At 34.5% G+C, this 14,608-nt stretch overlaps 1 protein-coding gene across 7 annotated transcripts in view; it reads left to right on the plus strand.

Moving 5' to 3' along the window:
• The window catches only part of LOC147340723 (uncharacterized), a 467,968-nt gene that overhangs the window by 31,820 nt on the left and 421,540 nt on the right, over window positions 1-14,608 (plus strand). The window lies entirely within an intron of this gene.

Raw genomic sequence — 14,608 nt, forward strand, 5'->3', positions numbered from 1 at the left:
CTTAGGTAGATTTTTTTCCTAAGTATTTTTTATTTTTTTTTGCAATGGTGAATGGAATTGTTTCCCTAATTTCTCTTTCTGTTTTCTCATTGTTAGTGTATAGGAATGCAAGGGATTTCTGTGTGTTAATTTTATATCCTGCAACTTTACTATACTGACTGATTAGCTCTAGTAATTCTCTGTTGGAGTCTTTAGGTTTTTCTGTGTAGAGGATCATGTCATCTGCAATCAGTGAGAGTTTTATTTCTTCTTTTCCAATCTGGATTCCTTTTATTTCTTTTTCTTCTCTGATTGCTGTGGCTAAAACTTCCAAAACTATGTTGAATGGTAGTGGTGAAAGTGGGCATCCTTATCTTGTTCCTGACTTTAGGGGAAATGCTTTCAATTTTTCTCCATTGAGGATAATGTTTACTGTACATTTATCATGTATGGCTTTTATTATGTTGTATTTTCCTTCTATTCCTACTTTCTGGAGGGTTTTTATCATAAATGGATGTTGAATTTTGTCAAAGGCTTTCTTTGCATCTATTGAGATAATCATATGATGTTTATCTTTCAATTTGTTAATGTGGTGTATCACATTGATTGATTTGTGAATACTGAAGAATCCTTGCATCCCTGGGATAAAGCCCACTTGGTTATGATGTATGCTCTTTTAAATATGTTGTTGGATTCTGTTTACTAGAATTTTGTTTAGGATTTTTGCATCTATGTTCATCAGTGATATTGGCCTGTAGTTTTCTTGTTTTGTGGCATCTTTGTCAGGTTTTGGTATTTGGGTGCTGGTGGCCTCATAGAATGAGCTTGGGAGTTTGCCTTCTTCTGCAATTTTCTGGAAGAGTTTGAATAGGATAGGTGTTAGCTCTTCTCTAAATTTTTGGTAGAATTCACCTGTGAAGCCATCTGGTCCTGGGCTTTTGTTTGTTGGAAGATTTCTGATTCTATTTCTGTGCTTGTGCTGTGTCTGTTAAGATTTTGCATTTCTTCCTGGTTCAGTTTTGAAAAGTTATACTTTTCTAAGAATTTGTCCATTTTTTCCAAGGTGTTCATTTTATTGGCATATAATTTCTGATAGTAGTCTCTTATGATTCTTTGTATTTCTGTGTTGTCTGTTGTGGTTTCTCCATTTTCCTTTCTAGTTTGGTTGGTTTGATTCTTCTCCCTTTCTTTCCTGACAAGTCTGGCTAATGGTTTGTCTATTTTATTTATCTTCTCAAACAACCAGCTTTTAGCTTGTTGATTTTTTCTATGGTCTTCTTTGGTTCTTTTTCATTTATTTCTGCCCTAATTTTTATGATTTCTTTCCTTCTACTAACCATGGGGTTCTTCATTTCATCTTTTTGTAGTTTCTTTAGGTGTAGAGTTAGGTTATTTATTTGGTTTTCTCTTGTTTCTTGAGGTAAATTTGTATTGCTATGAACCTTCCCTTTAGCACTGCCTTTACTGAATCTCATAGGTTTTGGGTTGTTGTGTTTCATTTTCATTCATTTCTATGCATATTTAGATTTTTTTTTTATTTCTTCTGTGATTTGTCGGTTATTCAGAAGTGTGTTGTTTAGCCTCCATATGTTTGTATTTGTAATAGTTTTTTTCCAGGGAAAAGAGGCCCTGTGATCAGAAAAGAGGCTTGAGATGATTTCAATTTTTTTGAATTTACCAAGACTAGATTTACAGCCCAGGATGTGATCTATCCTGGAGAATGCTCCTTATCCACTTGAGAAAAAGATGAAATTCCTTGTTTTGGTGTGAAATGTCCTATAGATATTAATTAGGTCTATCTGGAATATTGTATCATTGAAAGTTGTGTTTCCTTGTTAATTTTCTGTTTAGTTGATCTGTCCAGAGGTGTGTGTGTGGGGTTGTATATGTGTTTATCATATCTATTCTGACTGTTTTGAGGGAATATCTCATTGTGGTTTTGATTTACATTTGCCTGATAATAGTGACATTGATCATTTTCATGTGCCTTTTGGCCATTTTCATGTCGTGTTTGGAAAAGTGTCTATTCAGTTCTTCTGTGCTTAGTCGGTCAGTCCTGTCCCACTCTCCAGCCCCATGGACTGTAGCCTTCAAGGCTCCTCTGTCCATGGGGATTCTCCAGGCAAGAATACTGGAGTGGGTTGCCATGCCCTCCTGCAGAGGATCTTCCCAATCCAGGGCTCGAACCTGGGTCTCCAACATTGCAGGTAGATTCTTTACTGTTTGAAGCACCAAGGAAGCTCAATTCTCCTGCCCATTTTTATTTTTTGATATTGAAATTTATGAGCTGTTTATGTATTTTTGGTAATAATTCTTATCAGTCATGTAATCTGAAAATATTTCCTCCATTCAGTACATTGTTTTTTGTTTTTGCTAATGTTTTGCTTTGCTCTGTAAAAGCTTTTAGAAACAGATAAAAAATTATTTTATGACTTATGTCAGAGAGTGTCCTGCCTTTGTCCTGTTGAAATTTTATGTTAACATTTTGGTCTTTAATCCACTTGATATTATTTTATTTTTGTATATGATGTTAGAAGATATTTTAAATACATTGTTCTACATGATTCTGTCCAGTTTTTACAGCACTGCTTATTGAAGATTTTTTTCACCTGTGGTATATTCTTGTCTCCTTTGTGATAGGTTAATTGATGTTCAGTTAGTTGACTTGTTTCTGGATTCTCTGATCTGTTCTCTTGGTCTATTTGTCTGTTTTTGTGCCAGTATGATACTGTTTTGTTTAATGTAGCTATGAAGTCAGGGAGTTCAGCTCTGTTCTTTCTCAAGATTGCTTTGGGTATTTAAGTTTTTTTTTTTGTATTTCCATATAAATTTTAAAATAATTTTCTCTAATTCTATGAAAAATGCCTCTGATATTTTGATAGGGTTTGCACTAAATCTGTAGATTGCCTTGGGTAGTATATTAAATCTTCCAAACCAAGAACACAAGATAGCTTTGTTTCTGTTTGTGTCATCTTCAGTTACTTTCACTTGTGTCTTATAGTTTTCCAAGTGCAGATTTTTACTTCCTTAAGTAGGTTTATCCCAAGATATTTAATTCTTTTTGCTGGTATAATAAATAGGATTGTTTCCTTAATTTCATATTTTGATTGTTTGTTAGTGTATAGGAATGCAACAGAGTTCTCTATATTAATTTTGTATGTTACAACTTTCCTGAATTTCTTAATGAGCTCTAATAGTTTTCTGGTGGTGTCTTTAAGATATTCTACATGTAGTATCATGTTTTTTGCAAACTGTCAGTTTCAGTTTTTCCTTGCTGATTGAGATTTCTTTTATTTATTTTTCTTATTCAATTTGACTAGAACTTCCAATAGTATGTTGATTCAAAGTGGTGAGATTTAGCATCCTTGTCTTGTTCCTGATTTAAGAGGAAATACTTTCAGCTTTTCATTGTTAAGAATGATGTTATGTGTAAAGAATGATGTTATGTGTAGTTTTGTTATATATGACCTTTATTATGTTGAGATATGCTTCCTCTGTGCTCACTTTCTGGAGATTATTTTCTCTTTTTTTCCTTTTCTTGTTTTAAAAATTTTAATTGGAGGCTAATTACTTTACAATATTGTAGTGATTTTTGCCATACATTCAGATGAATTAGCCATGGGTGTACATGTGTTCCCCATCCTGACCCTCCCTTCCACCTTCCTCCTCATCCCATTCCTCAGGGTCATCCCAATGTACCAGCACTGAGAACCGTGTCTCATATATTGAACCTGGACTGGCAATCAGTTTCACATATAATATTCATGTTTCAATGCTATTCTCTCAAATCATTCCACCCTCGCCCTCTCCCACAGAGTCCAAAAGTCTGTTCTTAACATCTGTGTCTCTTTTGCTCTGTGGCATATAGGGTCATCATTACTATCATTCTAAATTCCATATATGTGGGTGAATATACTGTATTGGTGTTTTTCTTTCTGACTTACTTTGCTCTGTATAATAGGCTCCAGTTTCATCCACCTCATTAGATCTGATTCAAATGCATTCTTTTTAATAGCTGAGCAATATTCCATTGTGTGTATGTACCACAGCTTTCTTATCCATTCATCTGCTGATGGACATCTAGGTTGCTTCCATGTCCTGGCTATTGTAAACAGTGCTGCGATAAACATTGGGGTACACATGTCTCTTTCAATTCTTGTTTCCTCAGTGTGTATGCCCAGCAGTGGGATTGCTGGGTCGTATGGCAGTTCTGTTTCCAGTTTTTTAAGGAATCCCCACACTGTTCTCCATAGTGGCTGTACTAGTTTGCATTCCCAGAAACAGTATAAGAGGGTTCCTTTTCCTCCCCACCTTCTGGAGGGTATTTTATCATAAATGGATGCTCAATTTTGTTGAAAGCTTTTTCTATTTCTACTAAGATGATCATAATGAGTTTTATTCTTCAGTATGTTGTATCACATTGATCGATTTGTGTGTACTGAAAAAAATCCTTGCATTCCTAAGATAAAAAATGGTGTATGAGATTATTAATGTTCTTCTGGATTGATTTGCTAATATTTTGTTGAATATTTACATCTATGTTTATCAGTGATGTTGGTCTGTAATTTTTTTTTTTTTTGGTGACTTGTTTGGTTGGTATCAGGATGATGCTAGCCTCATAGGATAAGTTTGGACATACTCATTCCTCTGAAATTTTGAAACAGTTTGAGAAGGATAGCTGTTAACTATATTCTCTGAAAGGTAAAATTCTGTTGTAGATCCATCTGATCATGGAGTTTTGTTTTGTTGAGACTTTTAAAATAACTAAATCAGTTTCACTGCTGGTATTTGGTATATTAATCTTTTTTGTTTCTTGCTAGCTTAGTCTTGGGTGATTGTACATTTCTGTTTATTTTTCCGTTTCTTCTAGATTTTATTGACATACAGTTGTCCATGGTAAACTCTTAAGTTCCTTTGTATTTCTGTAGGGTCAGTTGTAACCTCTCTTTTTTCATTTCTGATTTTATGTATTTGGCTTATTCCTTTTCTTTTTTGATAAGTCTGGCTGAAAGTTCATCAATTTTGTTTATATTTTCAAATAACCAAATTTGAGTTGCGTTTATCTTTTGTATTGTTTTTGTCACTATTTCATTCATATATGCTCTGATCTTTATGTTTTGTTTCATTCTACTTGCTTTGGGTTTTGTTTATTTTTTTCTAGTTCTTTTAGGTATAATTTTAAATTTTTATTTGAGGTTTTACTTGTGTCCTGAGGTAAGATTATATGTCTATAAGCTTCCATCCTAAAAGTATTTTTGATGCATCCCATATGTTTTGGATAGTCATGTTTTTGTTTTCATTTGTCTCTGTGTATTTTTTTTTTTTTAATTTCGTGAGTGGTCCATTGGTTCTTTAGTAGCATTTTATTTAGTCTCCACATGTTTTTGTTTTTTACAGTTTTTTTTTTTTTACAGTTGTTTTCTAATTTCATACTGTTATGGTTGGAAAAGATGCTTGGTATGATTTCAAATTTTGAAAATTCACTGCTGTTTATTTTGTGGCTTAGCATGTGATCTGTCCTATAGAATGTTCCATTTGCACTTTAAAATAATGTGTTTTCTTCTTTTTTTGAATGGGTTGTCCTAGTGTGTGTGTGTGTGTGTGTGTGTGTAGCAATTAGAACCATCTGGTAATATATGTCATTTAAGGTCAGTGTTTCCTTATTCATTTTTTTTTAATCTGGCTTATCTGTCCTTTGATGCACATGGGATATCAAATGCTCTATTATTGAGTTATTATTGATTTCTCCCATCATGTCCATTAACCTTTACCTTATGTATTTAGATGTTCCTATTTTGAGTACATACATATTTAAAATTGTTTTAACTTCCTCTTGGAATAATTCCCTGATCATTATATAGTGTCCTTCTTTGTTTTCTGTAACTGTCTTTGAATTCTGTTCAAATAGACTCTTTGAAGTCTATTTTGTGTAACATAAGAATTGCTACTCTGACTTTCTTTTGATTTCCATTTGTATGGATTACATTTTTTTCATTCCCTGACTTTAAATTTGTGTGTGTTTTGTTTGCTTGTTTGTTTGTTGTTTGCCACACCGTGTGATCTAAATTTCCCAACCAGGGATCAAACCTGTGGGCCCTGCAGTTGAAGCACAGATTTTTAACCACAGATTTATATATATTCTTATATATATAATTATAATTATATATATATAAATATATATTTAATATGTGTTTAAATAAATATAATATGCATATAAATGTGTGTGTGTCTTGTTTTTGTAACCATTCAGCTGCTCTTTGTCTTCTGGAGGATTAGTCTATTTGCATTCAAGGTAGTTCTTAATAAGTATATTTTTATTGCATTTTGTTAAGTGTTTTGGGGTTGTTTTGTAGGTCTTCTTTCTTTACCTTTCCTCTTTTGTTCTCTTCTCTTTTGATTTGATACCTATCTTTAGTGCTGTGGCTGGATTCCTTTCTGTGTGTATATCTATCACTACAGATGGTGACTGCAGCCATGAAATTAAAAGATGCTTATTCCTTGGAAGGAAAGTTGTGACCAACCTAGATAGCATATTCAAAAGCAGAGACATTACTTTGCCAACAAAGGTTCGTCTAGTCAAGGCTATGGTTTTTCCTGTGGTCATGTTTGGATGTGAGAGTTGGACTGTGAAGAAGGCTGAGAGCTGAAGAATTGATGCTTTTGAACTGTGGTGTTAGAGAAGACTCTTGAGAGTCCCTTGGACTGCAAGGAGATCCAACCAGTCCATTCTGAAGGAGATCAGCCCTGGGATTTCTTTGGAAGGAATGATGCTAAAGCTGAAACTCCAGTACTTTGGCCACTTCATGCGAAGAGTTGACTCAATGGAAAAGACTCTGATGCTGGGAGGGATTGTGGGCAGGAGGAGAAGGGGACGACAGAGTATGAGATGGCTGGATGGCATCACTGACTCGATGGACGTGAGTCTGAGTGAACTCTGGGAGTTGGTGATGGACAGGGAGGCCTGGCGTGCTGCGATTCATGGGGTCACACAGAGTCGGACATGACTGAGCGACTGATCTGATCTGATCTGATCTGATGAGGTTTTAATATAGCAATATATGTGAGTGGAGTTGAGGTCCTATATATATGTCATCTAGCAGTATATAGCAATCATATATACATATGCTGCTCTTTTATATTTTTTCGGAGATTTTTAAAGTTGCTGATCTCTTAATTTCAAATGTTTTTTAATGGCCTTGCATTTGTAATCTCTTCCCCTCATGATTACTGTATTTGATATCATATTTTACAACTAATTGTTATGGGTATCTCATGTCTCCTTATTGTGGATATTGCTAAGTCACTTCAGTCATGTCCAACTCTGTGTGACCCCATAGACGGCAGCCCACCAGGCTTCCCCATCCCTGGGATTCTCCAGGCAAGAACACTGGAGTGGGTTGCCATTTCCTTCTCCATATTGTGGATATAGATGATTTTTAATGCTTTTTCCATTAATTTTCCTGCTAGCTTTGTCTGTGGATGATTTCTTACCTTTACTGAATGTTTATCTTTGAACAGGATAGAAATTCCAGAAATAAATAGTCATAGTTATGATCAATTAATCTACAAGAAAGGAGACAAAGCTATACCATGGAGAAAAGACAGTATCTTCAATAAATGGTGGTGGGAAAACTGGACAGCTAAATGTAAAAAAAACGTGAAATTAAAATATTCTTTATCACCACACACAAAAGTAAACTCAAAATGGATTAAAGACCTAAATGTAAGATTATATACTATAAAACTCTTGGAAGAAAACATAAGAACACACTTTGACATAAATTGTAGCATTATCTTTTTTAGTCAGTCTCCTAGATTGACTAAAAAATAAACAAATGGGACATAATTTGTTTTGCTATGCAAAAACTTTTGAGTGTTTTTAAAATGTGACATAATTTCCTTTGCTATGCAAAGGAAGCTTTTGCATAGCAAAGGAAACCATAAACAAAACGAAAAGACAACTGGCAGAATGAGAGAAGTTGTTTGCAAGCAGTGTGACTGGAGAAGGAAATGGCAATCCACTCCAGCACTCTTGCCTGGAAAATCCCATGGACGGAGGAGCCTGATAGGCTACAGTCCATAGGGTCGCAAAGAGTCGGACACGACTGAGCGACTTCACTTTCACTTTCAATCTCCAAAATATATAAACAGTTCATGCAGCTCTATGTAAAAAAATGCTATCATAAATGGGCAAAGTAAATAGGAATTTCTACAAAATAAACATTCAGATGGCCAAGAAGTACATGAAAATACCCTCAGCATTGCTAATTATTAGAGAAATGCAAATCAAAACTACAAAGAGATATTTACTTACACCGATTAGTGTGGTCATCATCAGAAGGTCTACAAATGCTATAGAAGGTGTGGAGAAAAGGGAGCCCTCCTACAGTGTTGGTGGAATGTAAGTTGGTACAACTACTATGGAGGATGATATGGACGTTTTTAAGAAACTAAAAATAGAGTTACCATATGATCCAGCAATCCCACTCCTGGGCATATATCTGGGAAAAAAAAACATGGTTGGAAAAAGTACATGCAACCCTGTATTCATTGCAGTGCTGTTTACAATAACCAAGGCATTGAAGCAACCTAAATGTTCATCAGTTGTTTAATGGATAAAGATGATAGGGTACATATATAGAATGGAATATTACTCAGCCATTACAGAGAATTAAATAATGTCATTTCCAGCAACACGGTGGAGCTGGAGATTATCATACTTAGTGAAGTCAGACAGAGAAAGATAAATATATGATCTTGCTTATATGCAAAATCTCAAATAATAGACAAACAAGCTTATTTACAAAGCAAAAAAAGTTACAGGATTTAGATAATGAGCGTATGTTACCAAGGTTAAGGGTGAGAGGAGGGATAGATTGGGAGTTTGGGATTGACATGTACACACTGCTATATTTAAAACAGATCACAAACAGGACCTAATGTATATCACAGGCAACTCTACTCAATACTCTGTAATAATCTAAATGGGAAAAGTATTTGAAAAAGAATAGATACATGTATGTGTATAATTGAATCACTTTGCTATACACCTGAAACTACATGTTGTTAATCAACTATACTCCAATATAATGTAAAATTTTTGAAAAAAAGTGTAAATAAAGAATAAATAATGGTAAAAAAAAAAAAAGATTTTCCCACACACTCTGTATTCCAATTTTGTGGGATTCAAATTTGTGAGAAATCAGGTTTCTCTAATCAGAATTTAAGAGAGCTAATTTTGAAAGCTAACACCATATACGGTGATAGTGGAAACCTTGGGAAGTGTTGATGAAGGAGGTCAGAAAGCTCAATTCAGAGATTTTGAGATAATAATCTTAATAACATTGTTTGACTTTATGTAGCAAGGAATCATTTATAAACTACTATACCGTATTTGGGAAACCTCAGTGGCTCAGTGATATAGAGTCTACCTGCAGTGTAGGAGACAGGAGTTCAGTCCCTGAGTGAAAGGACAGAGGAGTGAAAGACAGAATGAGAAGGATGAGAGGGATCAAGAGACTAGATTATCAGAAGAACCAGGAAATTACTAGAAGTTATGGGGATATGTTAGAGAAGACTCTTATGAGTCCTTTGGACTGCAAGGAGATCAAACCAGTCAATCCTAAAGGAAATCAGTCCTGAATATTCATTGGAAGGACTGATGCTGAAGCTGAAGCTCCAATTCTTTGGCCACCTGATGTAATGAATGGACTCACTGGAAAAGATTCAGATGCTGGGAAAAATTGAAGGCAGGAGGAGAAGGGGTGACAGAGGATGACATGGTTTGATGGCATCACCGACTCGATGGACATGAGTTGGATCAAGCTCTGGGAGTTGTTAATGGACAGGGAAGCCTGGCGTGCTGCAGTCCATGGGGTTGCAAATAGTTGGACACGACTGAACTTAACTGATGGAGACATATATGAGGAGGACATTGTCATAAGGGTTAAATGTTACAAAAGATGTAAAATGAAAATTTATCACTAATTCTGAGCAGTATGTTTTGAGGCAAAATATTTTCTGACATTAAAATTGATGTATGTTTGACAGGGAAATATAGGTCAACCAAATATAATAAACTTGTTTGTGTTACTTTTGTTTGAGCCTTCTTAAATATACCATTTGTTCATGAGCTATTACTGTCATCAGGTTTGCATATTTAAATTCAACAAAAGGAGTATTGATTTTTCATACTTTCCTGTATTAATATTTTGTTGGTTAATATAGTATTGTCCTGTATTGACTAAAAACCCCAGCAATCCCACTGCTAGGCATACACACCGAGGAAACCAGAATTGAAAGTGACATGTGTACCCCACATCGCAGCACTGTTTACAATAGCCAGGACATGGAAGCAACCCAGATATCCATTGGCAGATGAATGGATAAGAAAGCTGTGTACATATTCCATTGTAATGCGGACATATACACAATGGAATATTACTCAGCTGTTAAAAAGAATGCATTTGAATCAGTTCTAATGAGGTGGATGAAACTGAAGCCTATTATACAGAATCAAGTAAGTCAGAAAGAGAAACACCAATACAGTATATTCATGCATATATATGGAATTTAGAAAGATGATAATGATGACCCTATATGTGAGACAGCAAAAAAGACACAGAGATAAAGAACAGACTTTTGGACTCTGTGGGAGAAGGCCAGGATGGGATGATCTGAAAGAATAGCATTGAAACATGTATATTACCATATGTGAAATAGATTGCCAGTCCAGGTTTGATACATGAAACAGGGCACTCAGGACCAGTGCACTGGGAGGCCTCTGCGAGATGGGATGGGGAGGAAGGTGGGAGGAGGGTTCAGGATGTGGGACACGTGTACACCCATGGCTGATTCGTGTTGATGTATGGCAAAAGCCACTACAATATTGTAAAGTAATTAGCCTCCAATTAAAATAAATTAATTAAAAAAAACACCTCAAATCCATTCTAGAAATACAAAGGAACACTTACTGACAGATGCTGATGTATAATCACAAGTTTTTAAACTGTATAGCCTCATGCAGTCAGAAAATATTCACTGGATTTGTCATCAAAACATGAAATTGGAAATCTGTCTTTAGTGGATTTTCCATTTTTGCTATTGGATCTTCTCTTTAATTACAAGAATCAATACTAGGTAAAAACAGTATTGAAGGAAACAGGAGATTTTTTTATGTTATGAATAATTCTAGCTATGTTCATACTCATTTGACAGTGTATACACAGTAAATTAATTTTGATATACCTCAAAAGATAACCATTGAGGTTTTATACCAATTAGTAAATGAAAATTTGGCTTCATATAGTTTGTTATGTGAAAATAATTACTAAACGTATGAAAAGATGATGTTATTATAAGTAGAATTTCAGCTCTGGAGCATCAAGGGCTATATCCTTTAGAGCAGTAGCGAAGTTTCTTTTTCTGGAATGAAATAATAGGAATTACTTGAACTTCAACTCTCCATTTGACTACCAGTGCCTTTTACAGAGTTTGGAGAAACTTTCTGAGGCTTCACAATTAATCATCTATTCTAGGAAAATTAACAAAACATAAGAAATAATTTTGCAAAAATTAAAAATAAAAGGAATGTTGATGGTCATTTCACAGCATCCAATTGTAATCCATTTTATTACATGAAAAAATAATTTATGTGTTGTTTTTGGAATGTGTCCTCAAACCTAGTTCATGCTTACATCTGAGAGGGAATGCATCACTCTATAATAAGAAACATAAGTTTTGACTTCCTGTCTCCAGCTTTTCAGACAGTGGCACCAAGTGTGGGTCTTTAGTTTATTTTATGCGTTATTTTCTTGTATTTGGAAAATTCTGATAAAGAAAAGCGCTCTTTTTCCTTATTGCCACTATTGCTCACTGGTATAAAACCTCATGTACTTTGGAACTGGCAATAGAGCAGTAGACATTCTGAAAGTTAATATTCATATATGACACTTCTTGAAATATTGACTAGAGGGATGTAATAAAAAATGATTACCTTTACTTCCATGGTGGAACTAATTCTTAAAGTATACTTTAAAAATTCCAGTGAAATCAGCCTGCCAAGCAGTGTTTTCATATCCTCAGGTTACTGTACAGTTTCCTTTAGCCTTCCTTTTGCCTCTTAGTTTGCCTCTTAGTGCCATGCCACTATAAAAAATGGTTATAAATTATGACAATGGAATGTGATTTAAATGATGATGAAGCAGATGGCTTACTCCTCAGCAGTTAGAAGGAAAGCTCAGGTAACTCATTTCTTAGCTTCAAGACAACTCATTCATATTAATCTTACCTGCAGTGACCTTTTTGGGGCTTATTTAATAATAAAATTTAAAAATATTTGTCTCCCATCTGAAGACATAAACCTTTCTGACATGCACAAAATTTTTCATTAAAATGCTCTTTATTCTTTCCTTTTTTTCAAGTACAATGAAGTTATATTTCAATAACTTTAAACAAATTAAATATAAAAGAAAAAAATCAGTTAACTAATTTACTAAGTATCCCAGAGCAATGTGTGCTAATCAATAGCAGCATTTGTGGAGCTTACATTATTAATGAAATATCCTTAAGTGTACTGGTAAAATACCTAGATATGAAAATAATTGGGACTGTTTATGAATGTAAATTAGACATAGTTTCACTCTGCCTTCTGTGATACAACTCTTATGGATAACTAATAGTATGCTCTAAGACATTATCACTTTGGCTATCTTCATTTCATTTGTTATATTATAAGTATAGTAAAGTTGATCTAAACTGATTACTCAAATACTTAAACCTTTTCACCCAAATGGATGAATCTCTGTTCTGTGAAGGGAGCTTATGCAACTAATTTTTGTATTTGTTAACTTTTATAATACTTGCTTTGCTTTACCACCAATATATGTTTATTTAGTTTCTATAACTTGGTTCTTTTTATTTTTTTTTATTTTTAAAATTTATTTATTTTATTGGAGGCTAATTACTTTACAATTAGTGGTTTTTGCTATACATTGATATGAATCAGCCATGGGTGTATATGTGTCCCCCATCCTGAATCCCCCTCCCACCTCCATTCCCATCCCATCCCTCAGGGTGACCCCAGTGTACTGGCCCTGAGTTCCCTGTCTCATACATCAAACCTGGACTGGCTATATAGTTCACATATGGCAATATACTTGTTTCAATGCTATTCTCTCAAATCATCCCACCCTCGCCTTTTCCCACAGAGTCCAAAAGTCTGTTCTTTATCTCTGGGTCTCTTTTGCTGTCTCGCATATAGGGTCATCGTTACCATCTTTCTAAATTCCATATATATGCATGAATATACTTTATTGGTGTTTTTCTTTCTGACTTACTTCACTCTGTATAATAGGCTCCAGTTTCATCCACCTCATTAGAACTGATTCAAATGTACTCTTTTTAATAGCTGGGTAATATTCCATTGTGTATATGTACCACAGCTTTCTTATCCATTCATCTGCTGATGGACATCTAGATTGCTTCCATGTCCTAGCTATTGTAAACATTGATGAACATTGGTGTACACGTGTCTCTTTTCAATTCTGGTTTCCTCAGTGTGTATGCCCAGCAGTGGGATTGCTGGGTCATATGGCAGTTTATTTCAAGTTTTTGAAGGAATCTCCACACTTTTCTCCATAGCAGCTGTACTAGTTTGCATTCCCACCAACAGTGTAAGAGGGTTCCCTTTTTTCCACACCCTCTCCAGCATTTATTGTATGTAGACTTTTGGATAGCAGCCTTTCTGACCAGCCTGAGATGGTACCTCATTGTGGTTTTGATTTGCATTTCTCTGATAATGAGTGATGTTGAGCGTCTTTTCATGTGTTTGTTGGCCATCTGTATGTCTTCTTTGGAGAAATGTCTGTTTAGTTCTTTGGTCCATTTTTGATTGGATCGTTTATTTTTCTGGAATTGAGTTGCAAGAGCTGTTTGTGTATTTTTGAGATTCTTTGACAGTTGCTTCATTTGTTATTATTTTCTCCCATTCTGAAGGCTGTCTTTTCACCTTGCTTATAGTTTCCTTCGTTCTGCAAAAGCTTTTAAGTTTAATTAGGTCCCATTTGTTTATTTTTCCTTTTATTTCTATTATTCTTGGAGGTGGGTCATAAAGGATCCTGCTGTGATTTATGTTGGAGAGTGTTTTGCCTATGTTTTCCACTAGGATTTTTATAGTTTCTGGTCTTACATTTAGATCTTTAATCCATTTTGAGTTTATTTTAATGTATGGTGTTAGAAAGTGTTCTAGTTTCATTATTTTACAAGTGGTTGACCAGTTTTATGTTTAAAATTGAAGTTCATCTTTCTTTCTATTCTTCAACATTTCAAGGGAAAAATCTTAACTAATTATAAAACTATACAATTCAAATAACTTGATATTTTTGGTTTTCTACAATCTCATTTTTTCTTGCCCTATGAATAGAAAGTAAAGTTAAATATAAAGACTATAGATGTGTAGTTTAAAGATTAGTACATGGTCAACTATTTCACTATATCTGGCTCTGTAGTAGCAGATTGCATGATAAGCTGAAGGTTAGGGAAATTATGTTAAATATCTCAATAGGTGATTTATCACTTACAAAGCCTATAGAGCCGGAAGTTCCTTAAGTCCATTCACAGTTAAATTCAA

The sequence above is a fragment of the Bos grunniens genome, chromosome X (genome assembly GCF_055505025.1).
Source record: "Bos grunniens cultivar Pamir isolate PY7600 chromosome X, Bosgru_T2T1.0, whole genome shotgun sequence".
NCBI classification, from domain to species: Eukaryota; Metazoa; Chordata; class Mammalia; order Artiodactyla; family Bovidae; genus Bos; species Bos grunniens.